At 35.1% G+C, this 22589-nt stretch overlaps 1 long non-coding RNA gene across 1 annotated transcript; it reads left to right on the top strand.

The window, feature by feature from the left end:
- Positions 1–1530: 1530 nt before the first annotated feature.
- Positions 1531–21839, top strand: LOC752243. Its single transcript, XR_971509.2, has 2 exons — positions 1531–2259; positions 19745–21839. It is a non-coding gene; the product is annotated as an uncharacterized LOC752243 (long non-coding RNA).
- Positions 21840–22589: the final 750 nt, after the last annotated feature.

Here is a 22589-nt window from a genome sequence, read left to right as displayed (position 1 = left end):
ATTTCGTTGGAAATCAATTTTCACACTCTCTCTCTCTCTCTCTCTCTCTCTCCTAAGGGCAATTGTATAGAACAAAGGTTTGACATGGAAGGCGATTTCAAGTAAACAGAATTAAGTTGTCTTTTTTGGATCGCAAAATATTACAATTGCAAAGACTCTTGAGAAACTAACTGAAGGACTATTATTAACTGCTATGAACATGGCCGTTGATACCAAAGGTGTAACGCCCAACTAAAATGTGATCAATCTGCAAAATAAACTAAATCCGAAAGGTTTGTCGCTCCTTAAAATGACACGATAAGAAGAGAGAGAGGGGAAACCGGGAGGGACGGGGAGAGAGAGAGAGAGAGAGAGAGAGAGAGAGAGAGAGAGAGAAGAGAGAGAGAGAAAAGAGAGAAAAAAAGAGAGAGAGAGAGAGAGAGAGAGAGAGAGAGAGAGAGAGTGGGGGTAAAAATAAAGAGAGAGCAGTAAAAGAAGATTATAACAATTCTGTTTGATCAAAAAGGAGATCAGGACGGATGGTTGTAATTATGCCAAACAAGGGTGTAAAGGGAGAGTAAGTTTACAATTCAGTCTGACCAAGACGAAAACAATTTGAAATTGCATTGTCAACAAGTAAAAAGGTGTTGGGGACATAGTGGTTGGCAATTACATACATTCCCCTCTCAATCAATATTGTCACTAACTACACCAATAATTATCTAACCCGATAACTATCAACTACTGCTGGCTTGAATTCTGCACTCGAGTGGCTCTCTCTAATACAAGACGTTCATTAAATACCCATGAATAAAAGTTTTAAATAGATCCTTTACTTAAACCCTCTTACCATTGCCCAAAATAGACTGTCTATATACACGAAAAGCTTAAGATAAGTTGAATAAAGAATTAGCAATTGTATCTCCACTTTAACAATGAGGTTCACTGTTATTTTTGGCGAGGAGCCATGGTATAACAAAACATTTGCAACTGTTTTCCTGTCAAGATAATGTATCTTGATCGGTTATTTCATACGTACAAATATAGAGGACCATTCCAACAGTATATATGCAGCAAATGTAATGTAAATGCGAATTTTCTATTACAATTGTTAATCCTTCATTGCAAGTCACTCCAGAAGCTGGTTTTGTGTTTATTTGTACAACGTAAAGTAGAACGTAAAATAGCACGTGGTACTGGTTTTATGGAGGTTGTACGCTCCATCGACAATCGCTCGAGTCCACAGTCAACTTCTTTAAACATCTATTGCACTCTCAACTTCAACCATGGACCTAATACTTTTCACTACTCTAACCCTAAACCTAGCCTTCAAAGTCCGACTTAGCCCTAGCCCCTCCCTTTTTCGACGAAATGAAACCAGGAATATAAAGAATATGTCTGATGAGCCAATGTCGGAACATCTATGTAGATCGTACAAGTTTCAATCAGTTCTGTGTTTATTCGTCCTTTTTAAGAAATAGGGGAATCAATCTCTACAATATCTAACCTTGTTATCACGAAAAACTTCGTTTTACACCGGTAGTAGGTGATGTATGTTAATTGCAAGATCATCACAGTGACGTCATACCAACACTTAGCCAGTGAAGCGTTCATCTTGCTGAGTTCGCTCCTCCCCGTCGATGATATCCATATAAGTATTCCAACACCTCACTTCAAGAACCCCTTCGACATCAGCATCCCGCCACACCGTATTCTCTCACCGCTCAACACCAATTTGTCAAAACTCTTGAATTCTCCCCCAGAACATTGGTAAGCTTGATCGAGAAAGGGCTCTTTTCCCTCTTCTTCCATTCTCTTTGACACGACTCATTTTGATTTGGTGTGATGGTTTAGCTAAATAATATCGGTGGCTTCTGGTAGCTCTACAGTGGAATTTCGGCTTGCTAACATTTTTCTTACTGAATAGATACCGAACTGTATATAAGCATTAAGGTATTAGAAACAATTTTTCTCGAACTTTCCCCCTTTCTGGTGCGTAAAGACAGGGAAAGTCTCTGCACTGCATCACGGGTTGGAGATTCGCAACTTCTGTGCCTGTAAGTTGGTGAAGAAAACACAATGCTGTCGTATGGACAGGTTGGATTTGTTGCAGTGTCTATGCTGTTTCTACTACAGATAGTTACTGGTCTCAACATTCATAGATTAACCCAATCTCAGGATCCAGTGCAATCAGCAGCAGAGCAAGAGATTGCCCACTTACTCCAACGTTATCCAGAACAACAGGTCCTTGACAGAAATAAGCGATTTCCCAAATTTTTGGTAAGTGAACTATCAATCGTTTATATTTTGAAGGTATTCATGAAGCCCTGTGAAGTGGTGAGCAAACACCCCGCAGAATACAACACACATCTCTTTCTACTTTATCAATTTTGTTTCTTTCAATTTTATTTCTGTTTCCAACAAAACATTACAAATCAATTATAATCATTTACAACAATTAAGGAATACATAATGGAAACACAGTGGTCCACTAAAAGGCAATGTTTGTACAATAATTGTGGACCCCTCAAATAGTAATTAGGAACAATGAGTAATTTAATTAACAAATTCGTAACTACAAAAAGGAACTAGAAATAGAGAAAAGGGGGATGCACCCATAGACGAAAACGAGACAAGAGAGTACTTAACATGACACAGATAGGAGAACACGGTCACGAGACAAAAAGAAGTGAGAGACCTGAGAGACAGAAAATAATACAAAAGGATGAGCTGCATGTTGGGTTGAGACAAAGATGAGGAAGGCGGTTTGCTCATTAGAAAGGAAATATGCATGAGAGGGCACGATGTGATATATCAAATTATTAAAATATCAAATCACAATATAAAATTTGTCATAACATGGTGATTTGTTTTATTTGTTAAAACATAACTAAGCAATTGCGAACAATGGCCAGTTAAGGTGTCTGATCATACCAGCAGTCCCAGTGTAGGATAGTCTCAAACAGGCCAATCAATTAGCTTCGCTGCTGCTCAGATGATGTAATGCATTACCAATCTATTTTGTTTAAATAATTAGAAAAACAAAACACTTCGAACATAGTAGCATAAGAAATATGTGGAGTAAACAATACAAGTGTCCTTAAATGCATTACACACAAGGACATGTATAAAATAATATCTCTTTATAATTATGTCAATGGTAAAGATATATAAAAAAAAAACACCCGTTGTTGCTGGATATCGCAACGAATACTTTATTGATTCTATTAAAGAACTTGCTCAAACATTTGTCCCTGATTTGGAAGACATTGAAATAAATACGCCTTCTCATAGTTATTAGCACCAATAATGGAAGTAGTTCATTTAATTTGCCATACATTTCACTAAATTTTGTTTTAAAGGAGATCAAGTTTGCTCTCATCTAGCAACAAGATAGGTAGGCATGTCAGTAATTTGACATATTTTTTTGTATTCCTGTTGTAATTGACTTATTTGTGTATATACTTAACTTATCTATAGAAGCGTGTGCGTTCCCGAAAGCATGGGAAGTCGCACGCGCCAAGCCGATTCCAAAAGTGTGCTATAGCAATATAATATATCATGAAGATATGGGTTTCGTACATTTACTTTTATCATAATAATCGTTCATGCATATATGTCTTACATTTAAATAGTTTGTGTGTAATTGTTTCCTAGCTGAACAGGTTACTCTGTGTAAAGATGTGATTTTAAATAACTAAAAAGAATACAGAAATAAGTGTAGGTAGCAGTATCATAAACAATGTTAGTTTCCAAAAAAATATCAGAGGTATCCGCCGCCAGCTTGATTACAATTCAATTAACGCACGAATAAATGACACATGTACATGTATGAACTTGTCAAATATCCAGTGAGATAGAGTTATTATAAATCTATCATTCATTTAACATACCCCTGGGAATACATCGCCAAGTTTTCTTTCCAATTTCAATCTAAAAGTAATTGCAAACATGTAATGCATTAAAGCTTTCTGTTCGCTTTGAACTTTCGGAGTTTGATCTGCTTAATTCTTGAAGATTAAATCTTTTATCCCACTCCTATCTTAAAAATGCTTTATCTAACATCAGGTGCATTCGATTATACTAACTCTTCTTCAAACTATTCTCTTTCAGCTAGGCCTAGATGGTTTCGCAAACACACAGAAAAAATATAGGAATTAAAATTGTATAAATGCTAAATATATAGTGGGACACAAGTCAGATCTTCGATTGCAATATGCGTATTTAAAGAGTAGATGATATAGATTCCAATACATAAACTACAGGTACTTACAAAATCGAAAAGTACGTACCCTAGCGCTTATAAAATCACAAATTCGAAGAGAATTACAAAAATATACATACATTATTTCATTAAGATTATTCTCATCAGTATTTGAAAATACTATTGATATATACATGTAAGGAAATTCTTATATGGTACCAAATGAAACAATTCGTGTTCTTTTTGTTTTATATGTTATGTTTCCGAGTTTATACAAGCCAACACTGGCATCTTATTAAACAGGCAAACATTGAAACGGAATCTAGAGTTTGATTCTTTTTCGGAGACCTTTGTTTTTGCCCTTTTAATAGGACAATTTACTTATTGTCATGAATATAACATTTTCCTACTGAAATAATAAAACCTTTTTACTTTTTTTTTTTTAACGTAGAAAAAAGAGAGTATTTTTCATATAAAATTATCTTTTTCTCTTTTTAACACCGAAGGGTGGGGGGGGGGAATCGGCATCTCATCTCTTTTAGAATTAAGAACTTTCGTCTTTATACATGTAGGCATCAGTCGGTGCCATTTTTATGTTTTGTCGATTTGGTATTTTCCCCCCAGAAAATTCTGTATCCTGATTCAAATAACCCAATTCCTAGCACAGCGTCTCTTAACTACAAAATAGATTTGCACATGATATTTCATATTTGTATTTTCTCTCGGTTAAATATCTCAGTATCTCTTTGGTCTCTGCCCCCCCCCCCCCCTCCACCCAAGCTGGTCTTAATACCCAATTAATTACTCTATAATTCGAATACAATCGTGAATTTATTACTAGGCATGTTTTTATTAAATGTGGGAGTTGGATCAGCATTCTAATTCTTTTCCATATTTCATTCCATTTTCCGACACTATTTCTTCCTATGATCCTCCCCCTAGAATTTATTTATTATGTTTATCTTTGAATCATTTCAAAAGATTTACCAATCATCACACATCTTTGAAGCTTAAGTTCCTATAATACGAATACAAGGGAGGTGCTTAGAACCAGAAACAGAACAAATGACGTTTTAAAGAACATTATTCATGGGCTAAGATTCAAGAAGAAGGAAAATAATTACTTTTGAGAGACGAATTTTAAAATAAGTTATAGGGCTTTCTATATTCCATCTTCATGTTCAATCCAATGTTATGCAACCTTTTAAAAAGATATTTTAGCTATTTAAAAATAAAGTAAATCTTGTCTGAACATGTCTAGATTATCGTCATTAATATCATAAATAATAGGATTTGCTTTCTGCCTTTGCTCGTAATTCGTTCATTTCAATTTAAGGACATGACACATTCTGTAATCACTTTTAATGAAATTCCTCAGTTCTGTTAATAACAAAAAATTAACATTTACCATAATCCAACGAAATTATTGAATAATGGTACAAGCTAAGAATATAACCTGTCGAATAAATGTTACGAAGAATACTTAATAACTGGAATGTTTGAGCATGGGCGGTATTATATGGCATTGTATTAATATATACCTTACAATGCTTGATTTAGTATATTGTTCCCAGTGATCGATACAGTGTGCCGAACATTTGAGGGTCAACTATTTATAGAGTAAATACCAATGTACTTTGAAATGGTCACTCGAGTTTATTTTACACCAGAGTAATTTATTGGAATTGATTTATTACATCTAAAACGGGCTTGTAGCAACAGAAATGTGTACTCAGAGGAAGAAAGAATCTAGTTATTTAAATAGAAGGTTGCGTTCTAGGAAGAGGTGAAAAAGAATTTGTGAAAGTTATTTTATTATTCAACTGTGGAAGAACATCAGATAAAGAATGTTCCCTGAAAAGCATGGTTCTTCAAACGCCTTAATATTCGAAATATGCCATGTAGCAGCATAACAGTTGGGACGGATTTTCATGCCACATTTTTGTGTGGTCCCATATACATATTTCTGTGTACAGTGCTTGTAATTTTACCAAGACTGGGCCAAATTTCTTATCATTCTGATGATTCTGGAACCTTGCAGTACACACCAATACTTGTATATGCTAGATGATCAAACTTTTCTGATCGATTCCACACAGTTTCTTTCACAATACAGTCGCATGACCAGAACTCAAATTTATTTTTAAATGCATCAATAAAAGGGAGGGATATTGTCCTAGCCGGTGATTAATTGGGCACCTTTATCCACTCTTTTGTGGGTACTCCTTTTTGATGAATCCTAGTTTAATAATAATAATATTTAATTTTTATATTGCGCTTAATACAAATGTCCCTAAGCGCTTTACAAATATACTACAACCCCGGTCATTGGATTCAGTGCTTGCCCGCACACACTGTGTGCCCAATCTCCACTCCCTGGGGAGCATTCCAGCCGGGCGTTTCTTGACGCTCACAAGATGTTTGACCAACAATGACGGCCGCATCCTACCGGGTACCCATTTGACACCCGTTTGTATTGTCTCACCACCCCTGCAAGATTAGAAGCTGGTAGATTTCCTTATAATTGTGATTGAAGAAATTACATTTCAACGTTTCACAAATTTCTTATTTACTTGCCCTATATTTCTTGAACTTTGGCATGTTTTTGTTGTATCCCTGCTCCGGTTGAATTTCTATGAAGCGTACATCTCCTTTAAATTAATGAAACAGACTAATCCACTGTAAACTTTGTATGATCAGTTTAAAGAGTTAATAAATAAATGAATTGATGCATGAAAAGATTTGCTTTGAGCCCCGACAAGCTCTCTTCCACCACACGCACCTATCTATATTCATTCCATTTCCCAATTGTTTAAAATCAGATCCAATCATGCCTTTTGCTAGAGCGAGATAATTTTTGAAAGTCTTTGCTACAATTAACATTAAAAATAACTTTTCTCTCCGTTAACGCCCGCTCTTGTGGTCTCTCAAATTGAACAATTCCACATAATTTACAGACACGCTACAGTTAGTGTTTAGAATTATACCTTTACTCGTCCGGGTGTTCATGAAAAGCAAAGGGGAAAACATTGTAAGGCATTGTGACTTTGTGACGGAACAATGTACTTATGATCATTTAAAAACCCACGTATAAAGAAGTATTAAACAAACTTGTCGTATATAATGGAGGTGGGTTGGGCAGGTATTAAACTTAATTCGTTGAAGCTCATTCCCACGTTATTTATTTTTAGCAGTGAATTTTTTTACATTATCCAACCCTAACCAATCCTTACTTGGAATAGTAATAACTAAGAACTTTAATGAATCATATCAGCACGCATGATAAGTTATCGAGGACCTAAAACATAATTATGTATTAGGCCCCAAAAAATATTTCATTCGATTTCCTTAATAAAAATTATTGTAGTTGATAAATAAGGAGGTTTATAACATTGCTTTGCTTTGTAGACCACTGCTCTGCAACAGAGTTTCGCTTTGGATTTCCTTCCAGATATTTACACTTCAACACATTTGCTAAATGTTTTTTTGTTACAAGCGGAACAATGTTTAGACATGGGAGAGATGCCTGAAAATACATCATTTCGACAATACCAATTTGCCGATTTCATATTCCTATATGATTCTAACTTTGAAAATGTATAATTATCGGATCTGCTTATTTCATCCGATTTTATTCCATCTCATTCTCTTCCTTCAAGTCTTGCCATCAAAGAAGGATTTTCCTCGTTCATGTGCGAGCTGCCTATATAAAGCTTTCTAAAAACCACTATAAGTCCCTTCAAAGGCTTCAATGAATAATGTATTTTTTTTTAAAGATGAAATAAACGGTGTTGAAAAAAAGAGAGACGTGCCGATAATGTGTATCTTACGCCTGTGAGATTGAGGGTGGGGCGCGGAGGGGCCATCCCCCTTTTACTGAACAGAATAGAAACGGCCTTTTTATGGAAGACGATTCTAACTCTCTTCTTCGACTGGCTAGCGGAACCTTTGATATTCATCTTCCTGGATGAAATGTTTCACCAGCGCCCGCCCCTGATACGAATTAGGGACTAATGGTGTGTGGGTGGACTGTATTATATATTCTTTGAACAATAGACTGATTAGGGGGAAAATGCCAGCACTGTGATTATCGGATACAAACCAACAATATTTCAGTGATAATGCAATGAGAGGAGAAGAGGGTTTATATACAATTTATCATAATATTGTATTAGCTTTTAGTGAGCCTCTGTCAGTGAAACCCAATTATCGTGAATCAGTGACGAAAGAGAGAGAGAGAGAGAGAGAGAGAGAGAGAGAATCTATAGTAACGATGTGGTTTGAAATCAGGTTTTTTTTTCATCGAAGATTGTGAAAGTGATAAAGATTGAATTATCGATCTGTTGTTGTTGTTGGGGGGGGGGGGTTCGGTTATTGTAATGTATTATGTATTTCATGTTGACTTTGCAAGCTTTCCTTTAAGTTATACTTTTCCGTATATGTAAACTTTATGTGTAAAGTTTTTTTCTTCATTATTGGCGTATCCAGCATAGAACGGAGCCAACAACCACCCCCCCCCCGATTGAAGGCCTAACTAAAAGACGAACAAAACGAATTTAAATGGTTTTATAGAACATGTTACTTTCTAGGTAAAGTGTCCCCCACCCCTATCCCCATCGTCAGTGAGGATTCTATCCCCGTAAATTAATTCCTGGCGATACTTTTGTTCGTGATGTCTAAATATGACAATAACAATCGGCATCTATCATCTGTTCTGATAGGTAAAAATAAGCCTCGTATTGGAATTTGTGCAAACAAAAAAACTATCGGGATTTAAGACGAAATTACTATATTTTTCCTTAAGTGTTTCCCATATCGAGAGCGAAGATAATTGTGTCTCTACCTGATTGTATTTAGAATACACAAAAAATATGTCGTGAATAAAATATAGTATTGGCTTTTTCACGTATCTCCCTTAAGTAAGTCAAGAATTAGAATGTGAAAATATGATTGAAGATGTAGGGAAACCAAGTGGCGTATCTTAAAGCGGGTGGTGTGTGAGGGGGGGCGTGGAGGGGCGATACTTGAAGGGAGCGGGAAAAAAGAGAAAAAAGATGAAGCGGAAGGAAGAGAAAGGGAGGAATAGAAGAAAAACGATTATCGCTGATGATTACTCGCCCCGAATACGCGGGTAAAGTTAATAAGAAATATAAATTCCGAGGAATTAAAATCAAGAAATTTTCTAAATTTCTGTGGCCTTGCTCCGTCGCATATGTTGCTTCAGGATCTCGTAATATTGCTCTCCAATATAGTACTTCTTATTGGTTTGCTCCCTAAGTAATATTTCATTAGCCTCTTGTTAAATATTGTGCCCCCCCCCCAATTTTTTTTTTCTTGAATGCATATAATTGCATTTACAAAGGTTCAACATTTAAAAGAAATCTTAAAAATTCAGTTAGCTTGCTAAATTCTTCGCACTATATGTAAAGCCATGCATTATGATTCAAGGCATGGCCACACAGAGGATTTTTTTCTGTTGGGGATCGGGGCAAAATTCAATGAATTATTGATAATTTATTGCATTTTCTTGGTTTTTTGTATTTGTGGGGGCGGCGACGTACCGTAGCCCCCGCTGCGTACATTCATGATTCAATGGCTCAGCAATGGCCTCATTCCTCCTAGGCCCCAGGATCAAAACCGTATCGATCAGCTATTTTAATGCCCTTTTTTGGGGCAAAGTTAATCATCATTACTATCAGTTATGACTTAAGGGCGTAGTCCCCTAGTTGATTAGCATAGTAGCACACACGTGCTTAAGCAGCCACGCAAAACAAACACTCTTAAATTATTATTCAATAAAATCCGAAAATGTATACTATTATCTAAATCTATTAGGAATAAATCATTATCAAAATCATTCCATAAATTGGGGCAAAAATAATTATTCCACCATTATGACCAACAGTGTATATTGTGTAGTGTATTCTAATGCCTAATTTACATTTTTACCTTAATAAAATAGGATGGTTAATAATTGGCCCTCATGACAGTATACGCCTATGTTTGCATTGCTCCCTTACGAATTTTTCTTTTGGTAAAATGCATAAGGAATTGGGATTATGAAGGATGAAATGCACCACCGCCCCCCCCCCCCCCCCAAAAAAAAAAAAAAAAAAAAAAAATTATACCGCTCATTTGCTTTTGGGCAGAGGAGGTACAATAAGGCACAATTTCACTGTTTGCCCCTTGTATAATAATACATTGATACATCGCCCGGGGGGAGGTGGACCTTAATATATAGAACAGACAACGAAATCAAAATTGTATTGGTATATAACTAAATACATCTATCATTTTAATGAATGAGGAATGTGAATAATAAAGAAGGTAAGGAAACTATAATTTCATTTTTAAATGCTTTTGGGGCATTTTCCTATGGCGGCGGCCTGGGCGTGTTTCATCGCAAAAATGTTTTCATCGAGTCGGATGTAGGGGTATCTATAGAAAGTTCCTGGAATTTGACATTTCCTCCATTACCCTCTGAGTGAACAATTAAATATCCACTCTCTTTGTACACAAACACAAATTCTTCGGATAATCTATCTAAAAGTTTTAAAGAGCACGATATGTTTATCTATCATTCACATTGCTTCTATAAATACCATCGGTACGTCACGTCAAACGTCATTTTATTCTGCGTGGTTCTGCAAGGAAATATATGTAAACCAGTTTGTGGTGTCGATTCTTCTTTTCAATCATACTTAAAAGGGGTCAAATCCAAATCCCCTAAAGTGCAGACCTAAAACCAGTATCGATTGAAACCACATCACTTTTAAGTCTCATGTCACATGATCAGAAATCAAGAAGATGCGTGCGGCTTTCAGTTCACCATATATTTGTTCGTCCACGACCCTCTGGGCATCTTTTAATAAATTTTAACTCATATTTCCTTGTTCCGGTGCAGTCAGAGAGAACCGTTCTCTGTAAATCAAGTTCAAGTTCATTAAAACAAATCTAATGATTACTATTAAACAAGTACGCATTCTAAGAGGCTCTGAAGATGTATAGAAGGTCAGAGAAAAATACGAAATAGAATCATAAATTATTTTAATCAAAAAGTCTCTGCTGTTTTATAATATGCAACTTACCATGCATGAAGAGGATACACAAGCATCAGCCTAGAATAAGTGATCATCTCACGCGATACAATCTATAGCTGGTTCTTACACTTTTCAACTTTTGCCTGAATAGTCTTTGACACATGTGTTAGTGTAACCGACCAATCTTTGCCGTGGTGAATAACCACCATGCCCTATGGTTATTTTGTTGCCGTTAAAGAGCGTAACAAATCAGCTGGCGCCAATGTTCCCATGCACAATGCGCTTGCTCATAAACGCATGGAAGTAAATATGCATGCTATATCGACGCCATCAGTAAACATGTTACAACATTATCATCAAATAATGTTCAGATAATTATCTTAATACAGAGTGAAATGACAATTAAGTCTGCTTTGAAATTATTTGAATTCATCTTCAACCTGTAATTCATTATTTACAGAACTTTGAATTTTTACCCTTCTCGAGATAATCCCCGAAGCGGCTTTTTAAGCCAGACCGGATTGAATTAAAAATTAAATGATGATCCCATTTTTATTTTTGTTGATATCATCTTGAAAATATTATCATAAATTTCTATTCTAATAAACAAAAAAAATAATGTTTGTAAGACCTGGCAATTAACTTGCTTCCCTGGAAGAATGTCATACGGAACACAGCAGTCTTTTAGTTAGATGGATACACCCCTTTAAAGAAGGGCGGAGGAGGAAAAGAAAAGAGAGAGATCTTAATGTACGTCTAAATGTTTGTCACTACATATTGAAATTAGATTTGTTTCAGACAGCTTTTCATTTTCGATGAAATCTATACGAACCGAGCTAAGGAATACCAAACATGATCGAAACAAAACGTTAAAAATGCAACATGCATGAAATGAAAAAGCCGGTGAAGATAAGAGATTACAGTTCTCGTTTCATTGGGATTTAAATAATCCATAATTTTAGTAAAGGTAGCGAATACCTGCTGGATTAACTGTTTTAATGGTCTCACATTTTTGTTTGCAATACCACTTCCAATGATCCTCGCTCATGCATTTCCCCTCATCACGTTAACACAAACCACTTTCCCTGTTTACTGAGTTGGATATTGTGTTTTGTCTAAACACGTGCAATGATGATTATCATGTAGATAAATTTAATCTACATCTAAAACAAGTTTCATATAATGTTATTTACTCTTCTATAGTTTATGTCATCGTTTATGTTTAAACTTCCATTGCTACTAATTAATGAGTACTATATCATTGTTATACGATATTGAACGATGGCTTTCGCTATCATCTTTTTATATTTAATGGTTTGCTACAGGACCCACTTCCATGGACAATCTGTCTACGCCATGCTACGTCCATATCATGATCAGCAGACACAGCAGGGAAGCTTGATACATTTTTAGATGAATAATCCTTCCGAAATTGTTGCGTATTATACGGTTTACGGAAGCATTGTCTCGAATGCAGACACCAGAGACAGTTTTCTAATGAGAGCAAAAAGCAACGCTCACAGCAAACTGGTATTGATTTACCATTAGAGTGTTTTTAGATTGGTATGATTGGACATGGTGGCGCGAAAAAGAGCCAAATTATTTGGATAACAAAATGGCGGATTTCCAATCAGGATGTTATGTAAATAGAATGAGGCAAAGCGGTTAGGAAAGAAAAGCCCGAAACTGACACCCGAAATTGTTTGCCAAGGCTTCGTGAATGCGCACAAGAAGAAAAAAAAATAGAGAACCTTCTAATAACTGTTGTATTATGATGATAATGCCTTTAGGATATGATGAAATGTATACGATAGGGGCAATGGACATGAAATGTTGACGTACCAAAATGGTAGGAAGTAATTGCCGCTTATGAAACCACGACTTCACACAATTAGTGCACGTAGAATGATATAGCTGTGGACATGATAGAAGGAGAATAAAATGTTCAAAAATATAAAGTTTAAATTTTTTTTATTTTTTTATAAGTACTATGCTCTATTTTTATCATCAGGTCATTAGGAAGGAGATTAAAAGATTTTTTAAATATTAAGTTTATTGTCGTGTACTATTGTCTAATTATATCAATATGTCAGTAGGAAGGAGAATAAAGGGTTCAAAACTATAATTTTATTTTCATGTAACATGGTCTATTCATGTCATTAAGTAAACAAATATTCAAAACTTTTTTAAAAATTGAATTGAATTAATTTTTCTTTCTTTCTGCAAAACATACAAATCAAATTACATTTTACAAAATAAAAGATTTTTCTTGAACGTATACGCAATGTCATGATAATAAAAATGTTCACATTAAAACAAAAATGTAACTGATAACGCACTATCAAGAATATTAATTAAAAAATCTGCTGAAGAAATAGAAGAGTTATCATAATATGCGCTTAATCAGTTTCTTCGTTTGTTTGTGTGTGCCAGACCTATTATGTCATTGCAAGAATGTCCGATTTGGTTATTCATTCTGCTCAAATTATTAAAAAAAATTGATTGGTCATCTGACCTACATCCTAGTGGGACAGATGACACTGGATGAAATTGACCAATCCCTTCTCAGATGTATTTCATTCCAATTAGATCAAACATTTTCTTAGAAACACACGTTCACGTAATACGTCATGTTCACCGTCGTAATAGGTTTTCGGAGTATTTTAAAAAGTAATTCAGATTACCTTTCTTGCGGGTAATTTGTATCAGTTAGGTCGATGAATGGAGTAATCAAAATCCACTTTTCCGATTTATAAATAATCTCCTAAGGCAGAGTTGGCGATTTTAGTTGATAGAGAGCAAGATAATCACCATTCTAAGGGGCTAAAAATGTTTTCTTCAAGCGAGGAGTATTACGAAATTTAGAGAGGAAAGATGACTGCTATACCGGGGCCATGATCTCAATGTCATTCCATTCTCATTTGTTTGGAAATGACTTGGCATTTTTCTTACCCGGCAGATTCAGCTTATGGGAGTATGTGAAAATCTCACAATGCAAATGCTTATTCTGTATTCCGTTATGAGGTCTGCCTTGACTGTATATAGCCTTCAGTATGAACACTAATTTGTTCGAGTCGATTTTGATTGGCGTTCAACATAATTAAACTGGTTTTAGCCTGAGAGCCACATAAGGACCTTGCGTAATGTCGTAATAGAAATATGACAGATCGAGAGAGTCGAACAAGAGACATAAAGGAGACCAAGTCAGTGCATCAATCTCAAAATTGCTGTCTAGTTACGTCGGCAGAAAATATATGAGCGAAGCCCCGAGGCGGGACCCATCACCACCCGTATAAAATCACGTCCATTAGGATATAACTCGTGCTGAGGAAAATGTTCATGGATGGGATACGGGTCGGTGACATACCCTGGAGGGATATAGGCGTAGATGCTCTTGAGTGACTAGTAACGATCTATACAGGGATGCGATTCGCTCTCAAGTGATAAGGACTTGATTCTCAAGTGCCCGTTATGAATTCGACCAATGATATTCAAGAGAAGGACAGAAGTGGTAATAAAGAAGAATTGAAAAGAAAAAACTATGTAATAACATGTACACTGTAGTTGGCACACTGTATGTTAAGCCTTCCGGATTTGTTGTCTATAGAAGGTTTCATTATCAGGTCAAATTCTGTGTAGTTTAGCCAAATTATCAGGAAGAACATCGCGACGTCATCATCATTTCATATCACCAAATCCTATTTGGGAATCAAGTTTTAAATGGTTGCCTTTAGCGCTGGCTCACCATCAATGATCATTGCGTGGATGTACACACGACGGTTGTTCCTCTCTTCGGAGTGATTTACATATGAAAGTGTCGAGGTCCCGTTCTTTCTATCCCTCGCTCATTCTTATTCTATTTGTGTTTTTTTCATTACGTTTTTCTTCGGTTGCCCTACTTGCCTTTTTAAAGTTGTAATACGACGATGCCAGTATTCTACCTTCAGCTAGCCCTGTTAGAAGCTGAGTGTCCCTTGGATAAGAGGATTCGCGTGGATTAGTTTTCGTCATTCGAGATCTTCGCAGGGAAAAAAAAGAAAGAAAGAGAGAAAGAAGAAAAGGCACCACACCATTAAATGTCAAGAAAGAGAAAAGTTAGCTCTCTAAGAGGTCGGCAGTTTTTTCCCTTTTGAACACGATAACATTTATAGTCAATTGAAAACTTTGTTGAAGGGAAAAATCAGTGAACAAAGAGGAAAAGGGAGAGAGAAGAGAAGGGAGAAAGGCGGGAGAAAGAGGAGAGAGAAAGGAAAAGAAACAGATGAAGTGAGACATACATAGAAGAGAAAGAGAACAAGGTATATACAAGAAGTCAGGATTGAAGTAGGTTAATTTTTCAGTATCAGTGCTTTTTAAGCTTCTTTTCTTTCTGTAAGGTTGTGCAATTATATATAATATATTTATTTGAACTTTTTGTCAACCTTATGGCAAAATTGATTGAATAATCTATCAAACTTCCATCCCATAATAATAGTGATCATGGTAATGTTTTAAGGTGTAATAATGTGCTATATTTGAATTTTTTTCTAATTTTTTTTTTCTAGTATAATTTTGGTTTTTGCTCACCCGATTCGTTCGCTCTCAAATTGTAGCGACTCCAAGTTGGTATTTCGGCATGCGACACCCCAGGCGCAATTCCAACTGTAGGTATACGTCTATAATAATCCAATTAAGATTTTAAAAAATGAAACAACTACAATTGACTAGATTTGTCATTAACGGTTAGGACTCTGTAGGTAATACTCATTTGAATTGTCCTGTTAATATGCGAATGCGAAGGAGGGTGTGATTAAGACTACTACAGAAGTGTTAAAGTTGTGTTAAGGTTGTATGTCTTTGATACCTAACAGATACAAAAAAGTTCACTATCGGAATGGACTATGGAAGATTCCGGAAGCTACGGAGTTGAGTGGGCGGAGAACGTGTTTGAGAAGTAAAAGGGTTGCAAAGGAGGACGCTCATGACGTCGACGCGGGGTAAGGAGAGGGTCAGATTTGGGATACGAATAGAGTTTGATAAGAAGAAAAAAATTGTGTAGATGGTTAACAGACTTCTACTGTATCCTACTCTACTACTACTTCTGCTACTTATACTTCTACTACTACTGCTACTGTTACTACTATTATTACTACTACTACTACTACTACTACTACTACTACTACTACTACTACTACTACTACTACTACTACTACTACTACTATTATTACTACTACTACTACTACTACTACTACTACTACTTTTACTACTACTACTACTACTACTACAAATACTACTACTACTACTACTACTACTACTACTACTATTACTACTACTACTACTACAACTACTATACTACTACTACCACTACTACCATGACCACTACCACTACCACTTCTACTATTACTACTACGTACTACGTACTACTACTACTACTACTACTACTACTTCTACTATTACTACTTATGCTATATATAAAAATAATACTAATACTAATGATGGTGATGATAATGATAATTGCAACACACTCTGCCTGTCAATGCTATCCAGATACATGTATTACCCGGTCATCGGAGTCTGGCTTTCACGCACATAATGTGTTCACATTCTCCACTCCCTAGGGAGCTTTTTAATCAGTCGCTATTTTACAGGCACGCACGATGCTTAAGCATTATGTGTCGTACCGAGGATTGAACCCAAGACTTTCACTTTTGTTTTACATCCGGAACGGTGTATTGAAAATAAACACCATACATGATAATCGTTAAATTGGTTTAAATTGTCCAATACGCCTTTCAAACTTCATTTCAAAAATGGATTCATGCAGAACATGAGAAAACTTTTCAACTTTAGAAGACAAGTTATATCATAATTATGCAAGACTTAATCATGCCTTCTACAGAAGAAGGCATGATTAAGTCTTGGATAATACACTACAGAAGTGTATACAAGTCATGTCCAAGACATTTTAATTTGCATGATATCACACAAATCATTCAGCGATATGTTATTAATTATAAGTATAAAGACCACTGTAGAATATCATTAGAACATTTGCAAGAATCGTTTTACACAAAGAAGCTGACGATAATCAAGTCGGGGTAATAATTAGTGCACCCCGGAATAGAATTTCTAAATAAATATTATTATTATACATTTTAGGGCAAAGTGATGCTTAATAATCTTTATGATTATTCATTTTGGGTTATTTTGATTGATTTATCTAAGGACGATTTTATTAGAGCATAAGAAGTGCGCTTGCTGGCTTGCAGATGAGATTACAATGATCTAACGTTTGGAAGGTGTTCTCAATAAGTGGAAATTTTCCCACTATTTTGGGGGCTAGATTTCTTTAAATTCTGGCTAAAATTCAGTACATCTCCAACACTTCGTTTTTCCAACACGTCGTTCTTTCTTATAGTTGACTCATTTTACCATTTCCAGTTCCATTTTCACGATATCGTCTAGAAATGCGAACAATCCCACACATTATACTCCAGACGGAAAACCCGAAATGATCGGGTATCTATTTTTAATTCTTCGGTAATGAAATGCGAATCCTCATGTGAAACCATCAGCTCGCAAAAATGGATATTCTCTTTCCTTTTCACGGACACCATATCAAGCCAAGGGCGATATTGTCTTACAGTTACGGCGTCGCGCTAAAAACACAATCCGACGTCGTACTTGGCAATCATGATGATAACACTAACAGTACACATGACACCATCCACTTATTAATATCTTCGAATACTCAAGTCGAGGAAGAAAAAACTTTTAAACAAAAAACACACTGAAAAAGAGGTTAATTTGAAGTGTAAGATGCATAAGTATTTCACAGAAGACACAACTTTGTGAGTTGTCCATGGTAATGGGATTATTGCAGCATCTGACTTGTAATGTTTGACATCGTGATCAAGCTTGTATCTACATCAAATAGCGACAATTTATTTTTGATATCAAATCGAACGTACACATACTCGGCATAAGAATAAAATATTAACAATTAAAGTGATTTTCTCCCTTATCGTCGAATTTCTTATAGATGTATCTTTTTTTCTAAATTTTAGTTGTAACAGGTTTTTTTAATATGTATTGATACTAATGGTAAATATTTACTTTTCGTTTTAAAGAGTATACTATTCTCAATACAGAAAATGACATGACACTTGAAAATATATTCACATTTTGACGACAAATAACAAGATAAAAATCTTTCTTTCTCAGAAAATTGACCACGTTGATATGTTGTTCAATTTATTATCTAAAGCGAAAAGAATGCCTGCTTAGGACCTTACAGTATGAGATCCCAGAAGAAAAAAAAAATCAATTCAAATTGCGAAGTGTCTAGAAAACTACAATGCTGATCAGGATGATAACACCCCCATCGTCCTGGAATGACTCCGCCCCTTTTTTGTGTGTAAATGCTGGATACGCTGCTTGTTGTCTTTTTTTCCAGCTAAACAATCTGAGTTGGAAGAGATAATAGAGTACCATAATCGAGACAGCTTCATGCAAACGTGTATCTTAATTGATCTCCAATGTAAAATACTTATGAATTATGCAAAACACATTAGGCTTTCAAATGTCAGAAATCCAGTTCAGGTTACATTTTCTTCGTAACCAAGCAACACATTAATAACATTATGAAGTTGAGCACAATATAACAAATCTACACTACTTGTTTGCCAGTTAGGTAACTAATCTATGATTGTGAAAATATTTCTTAGCATGGCTTGATCAAGGCAGGACTTTGATATAAGAATATTATTGATTGAAGAAGGGCATTGTAAACATAACCAAATCTTCATTCAGTTTAACCTCCACTCTATGAGGATAGCCATAATGTTAAATGAGCTCTATATTCTCTTCTTTTTATATATGAAATATGAGAAGCATATTATGTGTTTATACAAAACGGAAGAAATTAATTGTGTTATTTTGCACCAATGCAAAAATTATTAGGTACATGTACGGTCATGAAATATAGATATTTGCTCGCTTCATTTGTGTGAAAGTGTAAAAGAATAAAGGAATGATCTCAAGCAATGATCAAGCAAAGATCAAGTCAAACTGCAATGAACAAATGCTATGTATGTTTATACAGGAACCGTATATTCCTAACGATCATTTGAGGGGTCCACAATTGTACAAGCATTGCTTTTTAGTGGACCCCTCTGTTTCCAATATGTTTTCCTTACTAATTGTTGTAAATGATTATAATTGATTTGTTATGTTTTGTTGGAAACAAAAATAAAAATGACTTGAATTGAATTGAATTGAATATCTGACTAATGAAATTCAATTACTAATTGTTGTAAATGATTATAATTGATTTGTTATGTTTTGTTGGAAACAAAAATAAAAATGACTTGAATTGAATTGAATTGAATATCTGACTAATGAAATTCAATTTCTTTGTTTCCCTTTCTCCCTCTCTTTCTCACTTTACACACACACATCGTTGCCATGACGCCTTAATACGACATCCACAACATTCTAATTGGTGCCTTCTCTCGCTGATTCCATGATGTCATCGCCGCAGACGTGTGAAACAGACGACGACTGCGCAAGGTTAGATCGGCCGGCTTGCTGCGCAAAATCAGTCATGGGTCCATTCTGGGTGTGTAAAGCTTTGGGAGAACTCAACGCTGCTTGTAATTCCTATAGTATGCCCCATATGTGGGGCGGACAGAGGAATGGGCACTTCTGTCCTTGTAAGCAGCATCTAGCATGTGTAGGACATAGACGAGGAGGGTGCGATCTAATAAGTGATAAGTAGCTTGGTGTGTCCATGGAGATGGTGCACATGAAAAGAGTCCTTTGTGACACAGAACCTTTGAAAAAATAAAAATGTGAAATAAAAAAAAACAATTCAGTGTGAAATCGATTTGATATATTGGTTAGTTTATCAACTTTATGTTGATAAGATACGAAAAATTAGGCTTCCTTTTAAGATTTAAAATAGAATGAACGGCCCAGCAATATATTTAATAAGGTGATAACACATTGATTAGGGTATCAGGAGTTATTTTTGGTCTCAGTTATAGAAATTCAAATTATTGATAATGAATTTCATAAATGTTTAGCTCATGAAAATATACGAAATGTATTCATTTAGTCAATGAATAAAATCTTCAATATAATAAAGTATCAATCAATAATAGTGACCTTCGTAAATATTGGCATTTAAAAAGTCTAAAATATTATGTACATTGGTGTTATTATTTTCTTAAATATTGTTTGATTCCCACCATGCGATCATACTCAAAATGGAATATAGTCTAAATCATAGAAGATGCATTCATAGCAATCCGTTTATAGCACTCTAATTACTGATCATCTTGAATTTTTATGTCTATTTCGTTGTTGTTGTTGTCATTGATTTTAATTCATTAAATTGAATGTAAAGTGAGCTCCAATAGATATATCGCGAGAACATTCCATTTAATTTCAAGCATTTTGAATTGGTATTAGGGTAATGTCATGGCATAACATTAAGCAATGTAAATAATGAAATACACACACTGTACCTAGGAGAGAGTGGCATGCATATGAATCATTTTATGAAATAAGAAGTTCAATACAAACTGTTATTACTTCTGTTATATTAGCACTTGAATATTTATCATTTTTTATATTCAGCTCTAGTAATTATTTCCAGAGGAAATAAGCAAGTCCTACCATGCTCAAACATTACTTACGTCATGGTTGTTGTTCTACCACTCATTGAAAAATAAAAGTAATTATAAAGATGTGTACTATAGTTATTTTAATTAACGCCACCATCGCCCAAATATAGGCTTTTGAAACTGTGTAAATCCGACTGTGTCGTTCATCTATGCTATCAAAAGATATTTAACTATATCCCCGTTTCATATATTCATATCCATCACCGAGACGTTGGATTCTAAAAAAAAGAACATAATTCTCCTGACTCGGGTATGAGAACGTTTATTGTCCACGTTCTTGATGAGTTTTCATGTAATTACTAGCTGTAAGGATTTAAACAAATCCGCCTTTATCCTGTCTTTATGATTCAAATAAAGGTATAGAAGCAGAATAAGGAGGGGCAGTCTGAGAAAACTCTTTTCTTTGTAGTCCACCTCAATAGCAATTATATCCCAAAATTATTTCAACAAAAGTAACCCCGTTTTATCTATAATTTCACCAACACTGTTCATAACATGTAGTACAATACCAAGCCAGAATTGTTGCCATCTTCAAAAGTCTTTACTACGACTACAACAATAATTGCCTGTCTATTCATGAAATCTACAATTAGGCCTTATATTAACCAATATTTTGTTAGTACATGTTAGTACAGAAGGAAAAATAATTGACATAAATTATAGCATCTGTATCTTTTTCTGAATATATGCACTTTTTTTTCAATTAAATTATTTTGATACGCTTGAATATCAATCATGGTAAAACAAAGTTCGCATCATGATGATAACAAACGTATTTTCTTTATGTTGCGTGTTCTGTATTATATTGCTTTAAAAAAATATTTATTTCTAGTCGATTGAAATTAAAGTTTAGATGTATATTTATGCACCCGGGCGACTTCTGTCTATATTCTGTTCCTATTCAGCGTTCGGTGAATGCCGTTGTATTAAAAAATAGAATCTACTGCATTATGGAGTGAAGTATATTCGATTATTTTTCTAAACTGTTGTATACATTTGGAAAGATATTGGATATTGAGCAATGTTTTGACAGCTTTATGTAAATTATGTTGGATACAGACTACCGGGAAGAGGAATCGAAATCGAGCGAGAGAACGAGAAAGATAGAAGCAGAAAGAAAGAGAGAGAGAGAGAGAGAGAGAGTGGAGGGAGGGAGAGAGAAAGAAAGGTGAAGCATGGATACATTATAATAACATTACATAAAGTTAAGTTATAGAAATGACTCGTAACTACACTGTCGCTCATAAAGGTGGAATATTTTAGTTTTACCCCAATTTATGGAATTATTTTAAAAATCATTAAAAAATAATAGATATAAATAATAGTATACATTCTCAGATTTTATTGAATAATAATTTGCCAATGTGTGTTTTGCGTGACTGCTAAAGCATGTGTATGCTACAATGCTTATTAATTAGGGGACCTACGCTCTCAAGTCATAAATGACAGTAATGAGGATTAATGCCCCACAAAAGGGCATTAATATAGCACATCGACACGGTTTTGATCCTGGGGCCTCACTATTACGAGGCCATTGTTTGTCACTGGACCATGACTGTACGCAGCGGGGGCTAGGGTAGGGGGCAGTTTCCATAAATAAAAAAACCCACAGAAAATGCAATAAATTTTCAATAATTTATTGCATTTTACCCCGGTCCCCCAACATAAAAAATCCTCTGGACGGCCATGCATTATGGC

Source organism: Strongylocentrotus purpuratus, unplaced genomic scaffold, assembly GCF_000002235.5.
Source record: "Strongylocentrotus purpuratus isolate Spur 01 unplaced genomic scaffold, Spur_5.0 spur5_scaffold_6, whole genome shotgun sequence".
Classification (NCBI taxonomy): Eukaryota; Metazoa; Echinodermata; class Echinoidea; order Camarodonta; family Strongylocentrotidae; genus Strongylocentrotus; species Strongylocentrotus purpuratus.
The sequence above is the reverse complement of the archived record's forward strand: the minus strand, read 5'-3'. Positions and strand labels throughout refer to the sequence as shown.